Below are 21,885 nucleotides of genomic sequence, written 5' to 3'. Positions count from 1 at the left end.
TGATACCAGGGGTATTGTGATCTTCCTGCACACAGTGCCCTATCCCTATTAATACCAGGAGTGTTGTGATCTTCCTGCACACAGTGCCCTATCCCTAATACCAGGGGTGTTGTGATCTTCCTGCACACAGTGCCCTATTCCTGATACTGGGGGTGTTGTGATCTTCCTGCACACAGTGCCCTATTCCTGATACCGGGGGTGTTGTGATCTTCTTGCACACATCCCGATATCAGGGATAGGGCACTGCATGCAGGAAGATCACAACACTCCTGGTATTAATAGGGATAGGGCACTGCATGCAGGAAGATCACAACACTCCTGGTATTAATAGGGATAGGGCACTGCATGCAGGAAGATCACAACACCCCTGGTATCAGGGATAGGGCACTGTGTGCAGGAAGATCACAATACCCCGGAGGAGTGAGGGTCAGGCAGCTCCCCCCTGTCTGTGAAGCCAGCCTCTCACTAGTAATGCAGGGAGGGAGCTGTCTCAGACTTCACCATCCTCCCCCCCCCCCTTACCCACACACCATTCACTAGCTGGGACATGGGGGAAGTCAGGAGTGAGGGTCAGGCAGCTCCCCCCTGTCTGTGAAGCCAGCCTCTCACTAGTAATGCAGGGAGGGAGCTGTCTCAGACTTCACCATCCACCCCCCCCCCCTCACCCACACACCATTCACTAGCTGGGACATGGGGGAAGTCAGGAGTGAGGGACAGGCAGCTCCCCCCTGTCTGTGAAGCCAGCCTCTCACTAGTAATGCAGGGAGGGAGCTGTCTCAGACTTCACCATCCTCCCCCCCCCCCTCACCCACACACCATTCACTAGCTGGGACATGGGGGAAGTCAGGAGTGAGGGTCAGGCAGCTCCCCCCTGTCTGTGAAGCCAGCCTCTCACTAGTAATGCAGGGAGGGAGCTGTCTCAGACTTCACCATCCTCCCCCCCCCCCTCACCCACACACCATTCACTAGCTGGGACATGGGGGAAGTCAGGAGTGAGGGTCAGGCAGCTCCCCCCTGTCTGCGAAGCCAGCCTCTCACTAGTAATGCAGGGAGGGAGCTGTCTCAGACTTCACCATCCTCCCCCCCCCCCCTCACCCACACACCATTCACTAGCTGGGACATGGGGGAAGTCAGGAGTGAGGGTCAGGCAGCTCCCCCCTGTCTGTGAAGCCAGCCTCTCACTAGTAATGCAGGGAGGGAGCTGTCTCAGACTTCACCATCCTCCCCCCCCCCCCTCACCCACACACCATTCACTAGCTGGGACATGGGGGAAGTCAGGAGTGAGGGTCAGGCAGCTCCCCCCTGTCTGTGAAGCCAGCCTCTCACTAGTAATGCAGGGAGGGAGCTGTCTCAGACTTCACCATCCACCCCCCCCCCTCACCCACACACCATTCACTAGCTGGGACATGGGGGAAGTCAGGAGTGAGGGTCAGGCAGCTCCCCCCTGTCTGTGAAGCCAGCCTCTCACTAGTAATGCAGGGAGGGAGCTGTCTCAGACTTCACCATCCTCCCCCCCCCCCCCTCACCCACACACCATTCACTAGCTGGGACATGGGGGAAGTCAGGAGTGAGGGTCAGGCAGCTCCCCCCTGTCTGTGAAGCCAGCCTCTCACTAGTAATGCAGGGAGGGAGCTGTCTCAGACTTCACCATCCTCCCCCCCCCCCCTCACCCACACACCATTCACTAGCTGGGACATGGGGGAAGTCAGGAGTGAGGGTCAGGCAGCTCCCCCCTGTCTGCGAAGCCAGCCTCTCACTAGTAATGCAGGGAGGAAGCTGTCTCAGACTTCACCATCCTCCCCCCCACCCCCTCACCCACACACCATTCACTAGCTGGACATGGGGGAAGTCAGGAGTGAGGGTCAGGCAGCTCCCCCCTGTCTGTGAAGCCAGCCTCTCACTAGTAATGCAGGGAGGGAGCTGTCTCAGACTGGTATCAGGGTTAGGGCACTGTGTGCAGGAAGATCACAACACTCCTGGTATTAATAGGGATAGGGCACTGTAAGAGATGACTGTAGTAGATTGAATAAAGATCTGATGTTTCTGCTCTCCTCACACCAAACAAAAACAACACACAAGCAGAGAAGCCCTTCTTACAAAGCTGAGCTAGTGAGTTAAGTAGGAGGAAAAGTAAACATACTGGTGCCAGTGTGGCTACTTAAAAAATACACTTACCAACAATCAATTACATATATTTGAACTGTGTACAGTTCCAGCCAGGACCACCTTTCTAAAATGCACAGTGATTGGCAAATTCAACATGCACTAGCATTTCAGGTGCCTGCTAACAAAAATAATAAACAAACAAGTTCTAGTCACGTGAGTGCTGATCATTACATACTTTTTTTGTCAAGCTTCCAACTGTTTCCATTTCACATCCCCCCAACCATATTGGTAACATCAATAGATAAGAGCACAGCCAGCCAATAGGAATACATACATACATATTCATTCCTAAGTGACCTTTACTGACCTGGGAAGTGTGAACACTTTGTTTCATTTTCTGTTGGTGTTCGTTAGTTTCCAGTTCCATTTCCCATCCCCCCAACCATCACCTCAGTGGTAACCTTGGTAACAGCAATAGATAAGAGGGCAGCCAGCCAATAGGAACACATATTCATTCCTAACTGACCTTCAGTGACCTGGAAAGTGTTTATTTGTATCATTTTCAGTTAGTGCGCACTAAATCGAGTTAGTGCGCACTAACGGGGAGTTAGTGCGCACTAACTCGAGTTAGTGCGCACTAACACGATTTAATGATTTTTAACGATAAATCGTTAGAATTTCTATTGTATCGTGTTCTATAACGATTTAAGACGATATAAACATTATCGGACGATAATTTTAATCGTTGAAAAACGATTCACATCCCTAGTGGCAAAGTAACATCAGCAGTGTTAAGTTCCTTTATTCTTCCTGCTACATCTATCCAAAGTAACATCAGCAGTGTTAAGTTCCTTTATTTCTTCCTGCTACATCCATCTAGCGGCCCACCTCTAATCCAGCTATGGTAGTGATAGATACTGGTAGGGAAGTAGGGACGATAAGGTAGGTCAGAGCAGACCCTCAGGGCAGTCCGAAGGTGCAGCCCGAAGGGGCGCACAAAGGGGCAGGCCCCTTTGTCGCGCTCCTTCGGCGCGCAACGCCGAAGGAGCGCGACAAAGATGTGAATCGTGTCCTCGATCGTCTTAACGATCGATTTCGGCTGGGAGGGGGAGGGAATCGTATTGTTGCCGTTTGGGTGTGTAAACTATCGTGAAAATCGTTAAAATCGTGAGCCGACACACTAAAACCCCCTAAAACCCACCCCCAACCCTTTAAATTAAATCCCCCACCCTCCTGAACCCCCCCAAATGCTTTAAATTACCTGGGGATCCAGCGGTGGTCCAGAACGGTGGCGGTCCGGAACGGCCCCGTCAATTGAATCCTGTTGTCTTCAGCCGGCGCCATTTTGCAAAATGGCCGCCGCAAAATGGCGGCGGCCATAGACAAAAATGATTCGACGCAGGAGGTCGTTCCGGACCCCGCTGGACTTTTGGCAAGTCTTATGGGGGTCAGGAGGCCCCCCCAAGCTGGCCAAAAGTTCCTGGGAGTCCAGCGGGGTTCAGGAAGCGATTTCTTGCCGCGTCCGGAACCCCCGCTGAACGACCTCCTGCAGTCGATCTCCTGCCGGCGCCATTTTCCGTACGGAAAACGATTCGCGGCAAGAAATCGCTTCCTGAGCCCCTCTGGACTCCCAGGAATTGGTATTGTATCGTGGCCCTAATGATTTTTGACGATTTAAAATATATCGGACGATATTTTAAATCGTCAAAAAACGATTCACATCCCTAAAATATATTGAAAAGTAAGGGTCCCAATACAGATCCCTGAGGCACTCCACTGCCCACTCCCTTCCACTGAGAAAATTGTCCATTTAATCCTAATCTCTGTTTCCTGTCTTTTAGCCAGTTTGTAATCCACAAAAGGACATCGCCTCCTATCCCATGACTTTTTAACTTTTCCTAGAAGCCTCTCATGAGGAACTTTGTCAAATGCCTTCTGAAAATCCAAGTACACTACATCTAACGATTCACCTTTATCCACATTTTTATTAACTCTTTCAAGTAAGTGAAGCAGATTTGTGAGGCAAGACTTGCCTTGGGTAAAGCCATGCTGAGTTTGTTCCATTATACCATGCCTTTCTATATGTTCTGTGATTTTGATGTTTAGAACACTTTCTACCATTTTTCCTGGCACTGAAGTCAGGCTAACCATCTGTAGTTCCTTGAATAGCATTGATTTAACCTTCTTTGTAGAACTCAAATGACAGTTTGAGAAAATCCCTTGAGAATACATTAAAAAAAGGCTTCTAATTAGAACATAAGACATGCCATGCTGGGTCAACCCAAGGTCCATTGAGTGCAGCATCTTGTCATCCCAGTGGCCAGTCCAGGTTGCAACTACATTGCAGATCCCAAAAAGTAGATCTATTTCTTTGTTCTCACTACCAGAGATATCAATAGCTTTCTTTACTCTGACTAATAATGTTTTATGAACTTTTCCTCCAGGAAACCTCTTTTAAACCCTATTATGTTAGTCATCTTGACCATGCCTTCTAGCAACAGATTCCAATAATCTTTCAAAGATAATAAAACCTTGCTGTGAAGATCTTTAGGGCCTGATTTTAAAAAGCATTTACTCGTGTAAAACTGGGTTTTACTTGAGTAAATGCACTGTTCTCGAGTAAGTGGGATTTTGAAAATTACTACAATATATACCACTGAATTGTTTATAGGATTTACTCGTGTAATTGCATTTTATATGAGTAAATGACTTTTGAAAATTGCTACAATAGTATGTTACATTTACATACGTAACTCCTTTGAAAATTACCCCCAAGATAGTAACTGATTAAGCACTTTGCTAAATTGGTTGGGAGACCTCTTCATAAGGAATTAAAAATCACATATAAAAACTTTAATTTGGGTGTCATCTCTATTGGCAACCAGTGAAGAATATATGAAATTGGTGTTATGTGATCATAATCCCTTCCCCATACATGATGTCCAATTGTCATATTCTATGACAATTGAAATGTTTTGACTCAGAAAGACCCTATACAAAAATATGTATTAATCAAGTCTATCTATTGCAGACAAATAAATATCAGCTAAATAAGACCGATCCAAATAAATTCAGAATTTGTGTCAATATTTCATGCTCTTTTCCCTTTCTTGTTATCCAAAGTGCTGTTGATTTCAGGGGCTTCAATTTTAATTTAGAGCAAAATAGGCATTCTGACACACCATCTAATCATGCATTCATATTTCCAATATCTGTCACTTGATTTATGTTTATTTATTTATTTATTTATTTTAAAGGAGTATTTTCCACTCATATATATAAAATATTTCAGGCAGATTGCAATTTAATGTGCATAAAAATGCATATAATAAATACAAGAATCAGTCAATTGCTCCTAGTCAAATGATCACATAACACCTCATCTGATAGATGAAACTCAGCTATACCAGCTCAAAGAGATGCCTATCACAGAAGCAAATTCAGGTATCTCAGTTTAATAAAGTCCTTTATCACAAAATGCTTGTGAAGAAAGGTAAATCTTAAGAGCCTTCATAAATGTTCTAGCACATGCGGTGGAATGAAGGTGCTCAGGAATGCATTTCATTTTATTAAAATTTATTAATCGCTTAACACATATTCGACTAAGCAATTAACAAAAATAATATTCACAATATAAAAACAAAGCTACAATTAAACAAACAGACCAGAGTCTTAAATCATAGATCAAAATTACATTAAGGACATCAAAAATTGCAGACCTCGGTTGTATTAAAAAAGTCTATATAAATCAAAGGAAGGCTTGTTCTAACAGGAAGCTTTTTAGGCAAGTTCTAAATTTTTTCAAGGAGTCTTCTAACTGGAGTTCACTTGGTAAAGTATGCAATTCCAGAGCTTGGGTCTCATCAATGAAAAGGTCCTTTCTCTAGTCAATTCTAGGTGAGCTGCCTTTATGGATGGAATTTCAGTGTGCAACAAGTTTATAAACATGCCTTACCATTAAAACAAGATATTGATTCATTATGCAGTAACCTATATGTGGCACTCCATTGGGTCAGCCACTAGGTCCTTGCTTAGAAGCCTCACATCTATGAACCTTCCATCTCTCTGCCCCTCCCAACCTGGAGAGCTTGGATTGGACGCCTCATCCTATTTAGTGCAGCCATTTTAGTATCCTGTATGATCAGTTTTAGATAGCCTTTTATCAGTGAGGATGTCCCTTTTTCAATTCTTTAGTGTGGTCTCCCAGCCTCATCATGCACCTTAAGTTTGAAGAGCTCCTTCATCGTGCAGTCCCTGCCAGAGGATACCTCTTCTATTATTTACAGAGGGAGAGATTTGGGGAGACAATACCCTTTGGGCTTTCAATTCAAAGGACTGAAAACCCGAGAGTTCCACTCTACTCCCTAGGTGGGAAAGACCAGTGACAGAACCTTCTGAAAAAGATTTTGATGGCTGAAGATGTATCCAGTTTTGCCTTATGAAAGTACTTTGGACAACTGCTTTGTGGGGAGATTTTTTCTGACTCATCCCTCCCCAAAGGGATCCAGAGCTGAGATAGCCTGGTCTCCTCTTTCTAAAGAAGTCCCCAACAACAAAAATAAGGAGAATGATCACGACCAAGAGACCCAAATTGGATTCCTGCTTATGGGACCAGGACAGGTTGGGTATCCAAGAATGAGATGGATCCAGGTAGGACTGTATTTCCTGTGTTTGAGTGGACCTCTCTGATAGGATTCCTGTTTAATCCCTGGAAGAGCTTTGTGCACTTATCATCACCATGGGAAGCTTCACCCAGATGCCGGAAATAAAGGTCACTTAACTAAAAAAAACAAATCTGTACCATCAGTCGGCTGTAACTTTAATTTTATGGACAAACTGGACTTTTAATTGTTGCATAAACTTTATTTTAACACTTAGAGCCTAGTCTAGCCTGGTTTGTCCCAGCATCTGACCCCCTTGGGAATCAGCGGCTGACTACACACTCGGGAAATAACACACCATTGTCTGGACCATCACTGAGAGTTTTGTCCCATAGAAAGAATCCATCCTGAAATAGAGAGTAAAGCATGGAATAACAGCCGGATATATGCCCTGAAGACAACCTAAATCCCCACTAAGCAAGGGTTACATATAAATCAGGTAAAGAATCTTGTAGAGAATTCTCCAATGTATCAGAAGCCAGTGTAAGGATTCTAAAATTTGTTTCCTTGCAAAAGGTTAAAAAACGTGCTGTAGAATTTTGTAGGCCCAGATAGTACTATCTGGGAGACCAATGAATACAGTATCAACGCTTGCATAATTGAGCAGAAGTTTTGAGGATCAAAAGTGGTTTTAGATGTCTAAAAGAATTTCTGACCACAGTGTTAGTAATTCTTAATGAATAAATTTTTAATAGTTACTCCAAGGTTTTTATATGTTGTATGACTGGGATACCTCAACCAGAGAATTAAAATGAAGAAGGAACATTGGAGGGGCAGGTTTTCATGGTAGTAAGTATGATAATTCCTGTTTTCTCCATGCTCAGTAGTATGTTTATTATAAAATAACCAAAGTTTGACTGAATCAAGGCATACGAAGATGTATTTGAAAGTATATGACCATGAGGATTGGTATGGCATGACAAACTAAATATCAACAGTGTAAACCCTATAGTTTATGCAGAGATCTGCCTAGAATTTATATAAAGGAGTGAGACATATGTTGAATAATGTGCTGGAAAGAGATGACCTTTGGGATACCCCAGTGATTAAAGCTTTCAAATCAGAAACAAAGCTTATAATGCCCAGATAATAGAAAGTGAACCAGAGTCAGCAATACTTAAGGCTTGAAGACGGTAAAGTAACATGGCCGAGCATATCAAATGCATATTTTTCCCTACTTAGACAAAAAGTTGTATAGCATCTTCAAATACAAATTCTTACCAAAATTGATTCCTACTCCCAATGGGGATGGGCAAATATTAAACAACAGAGGGGAAAAAATGGCGCCATGGGGCCACCATATAATAATGGCCTAATCCAGGGCCGGTGGAAGCACTAGGCAAACTAGGCCTGGGGCGCCGAGCATTAGGGGAGGCCCATGCTGCCACCGGTGGACCTCACCTCACTGGAAGGTGAGCAGGGAACTACTGCTGTGCTGTGTGTCGACGCACACAGCAGGAAGACTGGTGGGCCCATGGTGGAGCTCATCTCACCACTGCCCGAAGAAAAAGGTCACCTTCAAACTTGCAGGTGCTCCTCCTCCTTCCTGCCTGCACAGCCCTGGAAGAAAAATATTGCCAGAGTCGCGTGGGCAGGAAGGAAGAGGAGCATCTGCCGCGTACAGAAAACTAAGATCAGACAGCAAAGGTAAAAAAAAAATTAATTACTTTTTAGTGATTGGCATATGTTATCTTTGGGAATGTGCAAGAGTAGCACTTTCTCTATGCCGATCTCGCAATGTACGAGATCGGCATGGAGGAAGTGGAAGCCCATGGGGCCTGCACAGAGGAGGCAGCAGAATGGGCTTCAGTGTCAGTAGCAGCAATCAGCGCCTTCCCAAAAGCCACACAGCAGCAAAGACCACAGCAGCAGAGGAATGAGAGAGGCTCTGAGGTTGCTGGCAAAAGAAAGAGAGGGGGTCTGCCTTTAGTGTGTGCAAGTGTATGAATAGGTCCACGGGCTGCTCTTGCTGGTCAGGCCGCTGGTTCCCAATGTACCTGAGGTCCTTACTCTCTTCCCATGGTGGAACACCATGCTCCAATATGGCGAAATACTACCCAACATCCCTGCGTTAGATGCTGCCGACTGCAACCTTGGCGCTTCCCCTTAGGTGTGAGCATGCCTGATGCTGCCTAATTTACAGGGAAAAGTCTCACAGTGCCTCTGGAAGCATCAGAAGCTGAGGCCTATAAAAGGCCCTAGCTGGCTCTGTGTTGATGCCTCAGCAACAGGTCCACCTACTCCAGAGTACAGCGGGTTGCTCCTGCATACTGCCTTCAGTTCCAGCCTTGTCTTCAGTTTCAGCCGTGTCCTTCATCTCCCTCTTTGTTGCCTGCCTGTTCTTCTCCTTGCCTGTCTACCCTGCCTATCCATCCCTCCTCCTCTCTCAGATGGATACCTGGTGTGACCTCGGCCTGATCTCAGATATGCCTGGGTGCTGCCTGCCTTTGACCATTTTCCGGACCTCAGATTTACCCAACCTCCCCTTGCCTATGACTCAAGCTATCCAAGCACCACCACGTCTGCCATCAGCAGAGTCCCCACCTAAGACCTACCAACCCTGGCACCTAAAGGATCAATCTGAGGGGAATGAAAGATGGTAAAGGTGAAGATCCTGCCGGGTCTCTGCTTTGCCTGGGTCCTCCTGCCGACAGTGGAAACGTATAGGCTCCTCCCTGCAAGTTGCATCAATCCTGCCTCGGCCCAAAGGTCCACAGATGCAACAAGAAAATCTGATTATACTCCACCTTCTCCATTATATTTTACATAAAAAGGCAAGTTGGTGACCATGTGGTAACTGGGTGTTCGTCCATCTCTCCCTTTCCTTTTTCATAAATTGGCCTAAACACTGCCCTTTTCAACTCTGGGAGAAGACAATCTTTTTTTCATAGAAGAATTTACAATATTGGTTGGAAAATGCAATTCCTCTTGACCTAAAAGTTTAAACAATTTTGCCAGAACTGGATCTAATCTACCAGAAGACAGTTTTTTTGTTTTATCAAAATGTTATCTATTTCAGAATGATCTAGGTTGGCAAAATACCAGTAAGGTGTTGCCTATTGAATCCTGCAGTTTATCTTTATTTATCTTTTGCTTTTGTTTGTCACTGCTTGGGATGGAAGAGAAAGGGGAAGGCTTGGGTCTATCTTCCTGGCCCCACGACTCTGGCCAGATTGGGTCTGCTTGACCACTTTCTCAGATCAGTGTCACTGATGAAGGTGACTACCCCTCTATCAACTGTAATCAAGAGGGAGTTCTTCCCTGATGTGTTTGGATGAGAGGATATCTGGATTTGGATGTATCCCTTGATTTGGAGAGCTGCATTGCTCAGCTACAACCAATGCTGAGCCTTATGGGGGCCTTCTGCATTACAACCTAGTCTGATGATGTGGCCAGAGGAATGCCAATAGGAGGAGGGAAAAGCAGTATTTCTCAGTGTTCTGTAAAGAACACCTTGCAGTTTCATTAGGGAAACTCAATTTCAGACCAATTACTGAATTACAGAGTAAAATGAGGTTTTGGTTTAGATGGATTTTAGACAACATATTGTCTTCAGGTTGTTAAATTTGCTGGTTGTGGCAGACTGCCGTGACCAGCTACCCTCACCCTAGGATGCAACTGCTCTCCTGACGCCACTCCTGTGCAGTGCCATGTTCCAACCCTCCCTGGGCAGTCCTTAAGGATGCCCGTGTGCACACACACACTAATCCTTAAAGGGCCCATGGTGGGAAAAGTCCAGCAGCACCCTTGGATGACATCAGCAGGCCCCCTTGACAGCCAGCCAGCCAGCACCTCAGAATCAGGTCTCCTGCCTAGCCAGCAGAACATGTTGCTCCTGCCTTGTCCAGCCTTGCCTCAACCTGCCTTGCCTTATCCAGTGCATTCTGCCTTGCCTCGTCCAACTTGTCCAGCCTTGTCTCATCCAGCTTGTCCAGGCTTGATTTGTCCAGCCTCTCCAGCCTTGCCTTGTCCAGCCTTGCCTCAAGTAGCCCGTCCAGCCTTGCCTCATCCAACCCGTCCTGCTTTGCCTCATCCAGCCCGTCCTGCCTTGCCTCATCCAGCCCGTCCTGCCTTGCCTCGCCCAACTCATCCAACCTGGTCTCATCCAGCTCGTTCAGCCTTGCCCTGTTCCTGCCTTGCCCTGTCTCTATTGCTTTGCTCTGTCTGCCTGCCTTGAACTTGTCTTCAGAGTCTTGTCTGTATTGGCCTGGTTCTCTGGTTCTGACCTCAGCTACAGTCTTTGACTACTCGCTTGATTGCTGTCTGACCCTGACCCTGCCTTGTACCCTGACTCCATCCTGCTTGCTGACTGCCCTAATCTTGGATCATCCCTGAACTCTCTCCTGGATCACCCTTGGGACTTACCTGAGTCCTTCTGGCCCCTGGAACATAAGAACTCAATCTGCAGGGAATCGGGCTGGTTTAGGTGAAGCTCCAGTCTGTCCCAGAGCAGTGCATGTTTGCTAGCTGTTGGCGTGAGCCGTGTGCTTGCTCACGAGGCAGTGTCAATCATGCCACAGCACAAGGGCTCCCAATTCTTATACAGATATATTGTAGTTTTCTTCTTTTAATGTTGATAAGTCTTCTGAGAAAGAAACCCTCAGTTGTTACTCTGTAGGATTTGTGGAAAGCCATTTCCAATTTGGGAAAGTCTCTGGATAGATTTTTCAGTCTATCAAGAGGGAAAATGGTATGAGAAAATCTCAAAAGACCATGAGGCCAGAATTACTATTATGGAACAAAATATGTGAAATTGAACATGAAGATGACATTATGAAGGATAACTCTTTTACAAAGAAATGGGAAAATTTAGAGAATGTGGCTTAGAGAAGGATTTTGAGTTTTAACAGTTTTCCAAAATTGGTTTCTTTGAGAGCAATACTGATTTTTCATCATTATATGAATGAAATATGACTATTCCTCTTGAATTTTTACACCCTATATCTAGGATTTATTATTTCCCACTCTGTCAGAAAGAGACTTGAGGATTCAAGACCACCTGGACTGTCTTTTGAAGAGTCTAGATATATCTGCTTTACTGGTGACGTCGGATGGGGAAGCAATATCATATTCAAAATTAATAGTGAATTTTTACTTAGGAATCAAATGCAGAATTTGTGTTTAAGCTTTTCCTTAGACATAGGGATGAACTGTTCTTTAATACAAAATTTAGGGCCTTCCCTGAAATAGCAAACAAACCAATAAAGAAAGCATTCCATTCTATTATATAAGCCTAGGGTATTGCAGTTAGGGGGTTCTTTTTATTTGAAGTATCTTTGTAAATGTATAATTAATTACCAAGGTGCTAGCTTTGTCTTCTATAAACCTTCTCAGCTCTCTCTTTTTCTTTGTAATAAAGTTCCATCTGTCAGCTCTCAAGCTCCTGGATAAAGTGATGCATATTAATAAGCCTGTATTCCTTTGCAATGTGTTGCTTAATCCTTAATTAACTGTGTGATTTTTTTTTTTTTGTCCTCTTGTGGAGAATGGTGTATTGAATCTCCTTCACTTTTGGTGGACTGAATTCAAGGTTTACTTTGGTTTATTTGCCTTTTTTGATTATATGTTTTATGTTTGTATTTCCTATGTAATTCTTATCTCCAATCAAGAAGGAATTCTTGTAATTATATTAAAAGTAAATAAATATTAAAAAAAAAAAAAATCTATCTAATTCGTATGCTGCAATTTCCATAAAGGTTGAAAAACTCCACTCTCTGTGTTAATAATGTGTAAAGCATTGGAGATAGCTAGTTTTTCTACCTTAAGCAAGCAAACATCTAAGATTTCATTATGCTTAAGATTGTCAAGCCTACCAGACTACAAATGATTAGCCACACTGTACTCTTAGGTATTAAGGACTGCTTCCCTAAACAGCAAAAGGAAGAAGATAGTCCCTCAAAAGATAATTGGATTTGATTTATTTTTTCCCCAAAAAGATGTACAAAATCATCTGCAGTGAGAGACGATGGATTAGATAAGCCCTCCCTTGATTAACAATAAGCTGACTAACCAACTAATAGAACATCTTTGAACAATTCCCAGCCTTAGACAGTTGTTGTTTTAAAAATATTTTTGTTTTTGCTTCTAATGGTGATATCATTTTGTGTTTACCTTAAAATGGATCTTATCACGCTGTTCTCTGTTCTTTTGCCACATTCTCTTCATCTTCTTTGACTGATGGTGCATCAGTTGAAGACAAATAACACAAGGGATGGTTGAACAGTAGAATGTTCAAATGTTTATTCAAACATTCAGGTACTTAATTATATATGTCAAAGATCTGTCACAAGACAAAGTATTTTGTACTTCACTCTCACGGTCCCCCAACATGAACCATGTTTCATTTAGCTGTATCGGGAGGGCCCTCAATCAAAAACTCAAAAAAAACCCAAAAAACACAAGGTCTTCCTATAATTTATCACAATCTGCTTGTGATTTAAATACTCTGAATAATTTTGTATCATCTGCAAATTTGATTACCTCACTCATCGTATTTCTTTACAGATCATTTATAAATATATTGAAAAGTACGGGTCCCAATACAGATCCCTGAGGCACTCCACTGCCCACTCCCTTCCACTGAGAAAATTGTCCATTTAATCCTACTCTCTGTTTCCTGAATTTTAGCCAGTTTGTAATCCACGAAATGATATCGCCACCTATCCCATGACTTTTTACTTTTTCTAGAAGCCTCTCATGAAGAACTTTGTCAAACACCTTCTGAAAATCCAAATACACTACATCTACTGGTTCACCTTTATCTACATGTTTATTAACTCCTTCAAAAAAGTGAAGCAGATTTGTGAGGCAAGACTTGCCTTGGGTAAAGCCATGGTGACTTTTTTCCATTAAACCATGTCTTTCTATATGTTCTGTGATTTTGATATTTAGAACACTTTCCACTATTTTTCCTGGCACTGAAGTCAGGCTAACTGGTCTTTAGTTTCCCAGATCATCCCTGGAGCCCTTTTTAAATATTGGGGTTACATTAGCCACCTTCCAGTCTTCAGGTATAATGGATGATTTTAATGATAGGTTACAAATTTTTACTAATAGATCTGAAATTTCATTTTTGAGTTCCTTCAGAACCCTGGGATGTATACCATCCTGTCCAGGTGATTAAGTACTTTTCAGTTTGTCAATCAGGCCTACCACATCTTCTAGGTTCACCGTGTTTTGGTTCAGTCCATCTGAATCATTACCAATGAAAACCTTCTCTGGTATGGGTCTCCACCACTTCAACTGGAAGACTTCCAAACATCCACCATCCCCTCTGTAAAGAAATATTTCCTAAGCTTACTCCTGAGTCTACCGCCTTTCAACTGCACCTCGTGACCCCGTCATTCTAGAGCTTTCTTTCCATTGAAACAGCTAATCTCCTATGCATGGAAACCTTTGAGATATTTGAATGTCTCTATAATATCTCTACCATCTCACTTTTCCTCTAGGGTATACATGCTTACATTTTTAAGTCTATCACCATATATTTTACAATGAAGACCACTGCCCATTTTAGTAGCCACCATCTGGACTGACTCCATCCTGTTTATATCCATTTGAATGTGTGGTTTCCAGTCTTATTGTACACAGTATTCCAAGTGAGGTCTACAAAATTTTTTTAAAAACTACTTAGCTTAATATCGTGCTCTCTTCATGAAAAATTAAATCCCATTAGATCCCAACATTGCCAATGTGTTGCATCCGTCGGTTACAGACAGCTGTGACTGCTCTGCCTCACCTCTCTTTCACCCTTTTCCTCCTCCATTGGAAGAATGGCTGCCTCCGCTGCTGTTTGCCAATACCCTCGGCGTCTCCGAGCCAGCATGGGCGTCTCCATCCACCATGCTTCTTCCTGAGGCCTCCTAGGGCGTGCGCATGCAGCCTACATTTTTGAGTGCGTCGTGGCGGGAACATCGGGGGCGGCTCCACCGCATGATGTCAGTACCTTCGGGTATTTAAACCTTCGCTCCACTGCAATTGAACAAGTTAGCAAGGACTTCGGTTTTGCTATTCTAACCACTTCTAAGCTGCTCGTTTGGATTCCTCACTACCCTCCGGGGTATCTCGCTCCTTCGGAAGCTCTGGGTACCTGCTTCTCGGGGGCCCCTCGCTTCTACTCACCATCCAGGGTTAATCTGCCTAACCTTAAGGACATCCGCACCTCGGGGGTTCTATCTGCTTTCAGGAACCCTCAACGCTTCTAGGTACTCGATCCTCGAAGGCCTACTCTACTCAGGGTATCCTGCATCTCAGACCTCGGGTCCCTCTCTTCATTCAACCACCTAAGGAAGTTATCAGCACTGCTACTCTGTGAGTATCACTACACTCCAGCTCTCTTCATTCCACCATTCAGGTGCTTGGCCTACCCCGCACTGCCGAAAACTACCACACCTTTGCTACATCTGGGTGAGACCATCAACTACAGAGACTGTCTGAGTTCACTGTGTTATTGCTGGACTACAGTATTGTTTATTCCTTGGGCAAGATTCAACTCTTCAACAGCAGTATAATAAAGCTTTCCTTCCTCAGTGTCTGCTTACTTGAGTCTATCCAATCGTTGTGGTTCCCCACAGGGCCCCTCCCCATGGGAGGAGTCATCGCCAATTTGACCAAGAGTCCACAATATGCCACAAACCCAACAGATTGCTAACTCCATGGACTCAGCTCAGCTTGCAGCCTTGCAGGCCATTCCTGGCCTAGCCCAGCGGATCACTGGTATGCTTCCACAGCTGCTGCAGTTCTTGAGCAGAGACTTGCACTACCGGAGAATGTACAGACAGAGGTATAGTAAGAGGAGGCAGAGGCTGGCGTCTGTACACTACTTGGAAGGGTGATAACCCAGTAAATGCAGACGGATGGGAGTTCAAGGTGAACTCGGCTGATTCTGTCGAGAGTTCACGTATGCCCGAAGGGTATGTTTTTTCCTCTTTGTCTGGCCATTGGCCTGTGGGTGATAGGCCGATGTGAGATCCAAGGCAATGTCGAATTTTTTGCAAAGTGACCTCCAAAACCTGGCCGTGAATTGAATATCCCGATCAGAGAGTATGTGTCTCGGGAGGCGGAAGATGTGACAGGTAAATAGTTTAGCTAACTCTGGGGCTGAAGGAAGACCAGGTAATGCCATGAAGTGAGCCATCTTCGAAAATCAGCCCACAGTGACCCAAATGGTGTTATTGCCACTAGAAGGGGGTAGATCCAGAATGAAATCCATGGCTATGTGTGCCCATGGCTCACTAGGTGCAGGAAGTAGGGATGTGAATCGTTTTAGGACGATTAAAATTATCGTCCGATAATTTTAATATCGTCTTAAACCGTTATGGAACACAATACAATAGAGATTCTAACGATTTATCGTTATAAATCATTAGAATCGTGAGCCGGCACACTAAAACCACCTAAAACCCACCCCCGACCCTTTAAATTAAATCCCCCACCCTCCCAAACCCCCCCCAAATGACTTAAATAACCTGCGGGTCCAGCGGCGGTCCGGAACGGAAGCGGTCCGGAACGGGCTCCTGCTCCTGAATCATGTTGTCTTCAGCCGGCGCCATTTTCCAAAATGGCGCCGAAAAATGGCGGCGGCCATAGACGAACACGATTGGATGGCAGGAGGTCCTTCCGGACCCCCGCTGGACTTTTGGCAAGTCTCGTGGGGGTCAGGAGGCCCCCCACAAGCTGGCCAAAAGTTCCTGGAGGTCCAGCGGGGGTCAGGGAGCGATTTCCCGCCGCGAATCGTTTTCGTACGGAAAATGGCGCCGGCAGGAGATCGACTGCAGGAGGTTGTTCATCGAGGCGCCAGAACCCTCGCTGAATGACCTCCTGCAGTCGATCTCTTGCCGGCGCCATTTTCCGTACGAAAACGATTCGCGGCGGGAAATCGCTCCCTGACCCCCGCTGGACCTCCAGGAACTTTTGGCCAGCTTGTGGGGGGCCTCCTGACCCCCACGAGACTTGCCAAAAGTCCAGCGGGGGTCCGGAAGGACCTCCTGCCGTCCAATCGTGTTCGTCTATGGCCGCCGCCATTTTTCGGCGCCATTTTGGAAAATGGCGCCGGCTGAAGACAACAAGATTCAGGAGCAGGAGCCCGTTCCGGACTGCTGCCGTTCCGGACCGCCGCTGGACCCGCACGTTATTTAAGTCATTTGGGAGGGGTTCGGGAGGGTGGGGGATTTAATTTAAAGGGTCGGGGGTGGGTTTTAGGGGGTTTTAATGTGCCGGTTTTGCGATTTTTTGATTTTTAGATTTTTCACGATTTTTCACGATTTTTCACGATATTTTACCCCCCCAAACGGCAACAATACGATTCCCTCCCCCTCCCAGCCGAAATCGATCGTTAAGACGATCGAGGACACGATTCACATCCCTAGCAGGAAGAGGTTGAAGGAGACCCCAAGGATGGCCTACCAGCAGCTTCTGATGAGTGCAAGTGGGACATGATTCCACATACACTTGGGCATCCTTCTTCATGGTTGGCCACCAATAGAACCTCTGGAGAGTGGAGAGAGTTCTAGCTTGTCTGGGGTGGCCTGCGAGTAAAGAATCATGCACCCAGCAGGGAACCACCATCTTTACAGATGGCACTGTGAGTGTGGCGGAGAGGAGTACTTTATTCGGATGTGCCGTGGAACATCTGGAACATCATCTGTGGTGAAGAAACGAGAGAGGGCATCGGCTCAGATGCTCTTATTGGCTGACTGGTATCATAGTAGGACCGTAATTGAACAGAGTAAAAAGAAAGCAACCAGCGGGCCTGCCTGTGGTTAAGGCATTGAGTGAGGTGTAGGTAATCGACGTTCTTGTGGTCAGTATATACTGTTATTTGGTGCTGCGCTCCCTCGACTCAGGGACGCCACTCTTCAAGGGCCAGTTTAATCATCAGCAACTCCTTGTCCCCGATTCCATAATTACGCTCAGCCAGGGAGAGGCATCGGGAGAAGAATGAACACGGGTGCAAGGTGTGTTTAGTTGAATGCTGGCTGAGGACTGCACCAACACCGATGTCTGAAGCGTCTACTTCGACGATGAAGGGTCATCGACGATCGGGATGATGCAGGCATGGCTCTTGTAGGAACACCTCCTTGAGCTCCCGGAAGGCAGACACGGCCTTGGGTGACCACTGGGAAGGATTGGCTCCCTTTCATGTCATAGCTGTGAGTGGAGCGGTTAGAGTCGAATAGTGGTTGATGAACGACATGTAGTAGTTAGTAAAACCCAGGAATCTTCAGAGTGCTTTAAGGCCCATTGGTTGGGGCCAATCCCGAATGCTCTTAGTCTTTTGTGGATCCATTTGGAACCCCTGGCTAGAGACCACATAGCCCAGAAAAGGGATGGACTCCTTGTGGAAAGAACATTTCTCCAGCTTGGCGTACAACGTTATCTCTTAAGCGTTGCAGAATGTTGGTGACATCCTGGTGATGTCTCTGGAGGTCTTGCGAAAATACAAGGATGTCATCTAAATGGACCACGACACAACTGTAGAGCATCTCTGAAGATTTCATTCATCATATTCTGGAACACCGCTTTAGCATTGCAGAGGCCAAATGGCATGACCAGATATTCGAAATGGCCATCACGGGTGTTAAATGCGGTTTTCCATTCGTCGCCCTAGCCTATCCTGACCAAATTGTAAGCTCCTCTGAGGTCCAATTTGGTAAATATCTTGGCCCCCTGAAGCCTGTCAAAAAGTTCAGAGATTAATGGCAGGGGATAGTGGTCCTTCTGTGTAATCTCATTTAAGCCGTGGTAATCTATGCACGGCTGGAGGAAGCCATCCTTTTTCCCCCACAAAAAAGAGCCCTGTTCCAGTGGGAGATTTTGAAGGCTGAATGAAGCCTTTTGCCAAATTTTCTTGTATATATTCCGACATGGCCTTTGTCTCAGTCAGTGAAAGTGGGTAGACCCTCGGGGAGGTTCAGTGTTAGGCAATAAATTTATAGCACAATCAAATGAGCAGTGAGGAGGTAGAGTGTCTGCGGCTTTCTTTGAGAACACATCTTGGGGAGGAAGCCCCGGTATGGATGCTGTAGTAGCTAGGCAGGGCATTGGGGACATGACCTCCAAACACTCCTTGTGGCAGTAGTCACCCCATTGGTAAAATTGTAGGGTGTTCCAATCAAATTGTGGAGTGTGGAGATTTAACCAAGGAAGTCAAAAACCACAGGATGTATAGCCTTGTCCAGTATCAGGAAATAAATGATCTCTGTGTGCAGAGATCCTGTGCAGAGTCGAATGGGGATCGTGGAGAAGGCAACTTTGCTTGGTAATGGTTCACCATGAATAGAGGAGAGTAATAATGGCTTCGGCATATGGACGGTGGAAATCCGTAGGTGTTCCACGAGTTGTCTGAGGATAAAATTTACACCGGCTCCGGAATCCACCAATGCCAGGGTGTGAAATTCCTGAGCATCCAAATTAATGGAGACAGCCAGAGTTAACAGAGGAGAGTGTATGGTCAGGCCTAGGAGAAGTCCTCCGGCAGATCCTAGGCCTGGGAGTTTCCCAGACGGAATGGACAGGAGGGTACCGCATGACCCGGTTGACCACAATACATGCAGAGGCCAGACCTCTGGCGATGGTGCTTTTCTTTTGAGGATACATGACTACAGCCCATTTGCATCGGTTCCTCATCCTCAGTGTTTAGTGTAATAGCGGTCTGAGTGGAAGACTTTGGGCGAATGTGGAGCACCTGGCACCATCCTCTTGGCTCCTCTGACCTCTTGTGAATGCTCATGAAGATGGCAATCAATGCAACCGGTGAGGTCTATAAGGGAATTCAAGGCTTCAGGGAGTTCTCATGCTGCTAATTCGTCCTTGATACGCAGACTGAGACCTTCAAGGAATATAGCACGCAGGCAGCCCAAGTCCTAGTACAATTTGGACGAGAGTCCTAAACTCTCTCCAGTCAGTGATCTGGAACCTTGTTGCAGGCATAGGAGCATAGCCCCAGAGATGGCCTTTCGACCTGCATCATCGAAAATGGAGTGAAATAGGGGGAGGAAGCCCAGCGGGTCGTTGAGGATCGGATCCATTCACTCCCAAACAGATGACGCCCAGGCCAATGCTTTCCCACCAAAAGGGACAAAATGTACGTAGTTTTGGAAACCACATCAGGGAAATATGCAGGTTGTAAGGAAAAGTGCAAATTGCACTGGTTTAAGAAATCCCTACATTACAAGGGGTCACTTGCGAAACAAAGAGGTGCCAACAATGGAACTGGAGGCTGGAATGGTGGCGCATGTGAAGCAAAGTTAGACTTGGCAGGCGTCGGGATGGAGTCCAGCCGATTGCTTGGTTGATTTATGGTGCTAGCCAAAGTCTCTAGAATCTTTTGCTGTTCTGTTATTCGCTGGGCCAGGCCAGGGATGGCCTGAATTGCCGAGACCTGTTCCGGGTCCATGGACTTGGCAATCTGTTAGAATTTGTAGGTGTGTGGGCCCTGGGCTGAGGTGAGAGATGGTACTGCCCAAGGGGGAGCCCCTGAGCCTCACCGTCGGGAGGCAAGTTCTCAGCTGACGTCAGACACAGTTCAAGTCTAGTCCTTATTAAAGAGGTAGAGTAGCACTTCCCACAGAGTGGGGAGTGCAAGAGTAAAGTCACACAGGCATGGAGGTGCCAGGGGTCTTGAGGAATGGGGGATACCCAAGGAGGATACCTCCACATAGAATGCTGCAAAGGTCTGCAGAGTGGGGTACACCAACAAGAGTTCTTCAGTACTGAAGAGATGGTGGTGGTCCACGGAGTTTACCAATGAGGGTCCTCCATAGAGATGGTAATGGTCAACAGCGTGGGATACACCGAAGAGATCTTCAGTAGAGATGGAATGGTCCGCGGAGCGGGATGCACTGAAGAGGGTCCTAAGTAGAGACAGTAATGGTCCACAGAGCGGGGTACACCGAAGAGGTCTTCAGTAGAGATGTAATGGTCCTCAGAGTGGGGTACGCATAGCAGGAGTAGTGATGGTTCCAGCGAAGCCCAGGGGAATGGGGCAGGCAGGATATGGGCGTCAGGCCCTCTGAGGAGCGGATAGCCAGAGATGAGGAGAGGGCCCCTGAGGAATGGGTACCCGAGACGTCTCATGCCAAGGAAGCAGGAGCTGGAAAGAAGGGTCCTCTGAGAGTGAGGCAGATTCAGCAATGAGGGAACTCGTTGCCAAGTCTTAGGTAGGCAGGGCTAGCCGGCTTAAGTGTCCTGGAAGAATGACATCATCCGGAGGGAACGCCCCCAAGGTTCCCGCCATGACGTGCTTCTGGCCCATGCGAGCACGAGCCTAAGGGATTCTGAGGGCAAGATGGCGATCGGCAGTGTCCGTGCCTTCCAGGAAGGCCTGGGAGTGGTAGGCAGGCCTGCGATAGCTGGCGGATACCTCAAGTCTTCCCAACGGAGTCAATGCTGTGCAGAGTGAAGTAAGCAACAACGGTTAGAGCTGACTGCGACCGATGGGAGTAACACTCTTGTGGGTCATTAGGGCAACAAGTGGTTTGCTAAATAATCTGGTTTGCCTCTGTATGTGAGGCAAAGTATTTTGAAAATTAATCTACAGAGAACTGGAAGTCAATGCAATTTACATAAACAGGGGATACATGGTCATATTTTGATGCACCAAAAATAATTATGGCTGGAAGCAGTATTTTCTAAATGTTGAATATGTCTTAAATTAACCTCTGCAAATACCTAAATAAAATGAATTACAGTTGTCGGTTTTGGAAGGTATTAATGCACTGGATAACATTTTCAAGTCATTTTTTGTTATTAACTAGCTATTCTACAAATCATTTATAAATTATAAAAGATATGGATAATAGAGATATCTACTTTGACATTGAAAGTATGTTATCCAGGTTCATGCCCAGAATTTTAACTATATCTAAAAAAGGAATGATAGTATTTGAATGCAAAGAGCAAATTTTACATTCAGTTTACTCCTTCCAAACCAGATGGTGTCGTTCTTTTGGGGCTTGTCTAAATTTATGGGCTGAAAGTCATCTGGCAATTTTATCTAGACATTGACTGAATATTTCCATATCCTGGACAGAATCTGAGTAAAAGGCCACTAAAACCTGAATGCTGTCTGCATAAATGCAGCAGCTAAAACCTAAACCATAAATTAACTCAGGAAATG

This window comes from Rhinatrema bivittatum, chromosome 7 (genome assembly GCF_901001135.1).
Source record: "Rhinatrema bivittatum chromosome 7, aRhiBiv1.1, whole genome shotgun sequence".
In the NCBI taxonomy this organism is placed as follows: Eukaryota; Metazoa; Chordata; class Amphibia; order Gymnophiona; family Rhinatrematidae; genus Rhinatrema; species Rhinatrema bivittatum.
The sequence above is the reverse complement of the archived record's forward strand: the minus strand, read 5'-3'. Positions refer to the sequence as shown.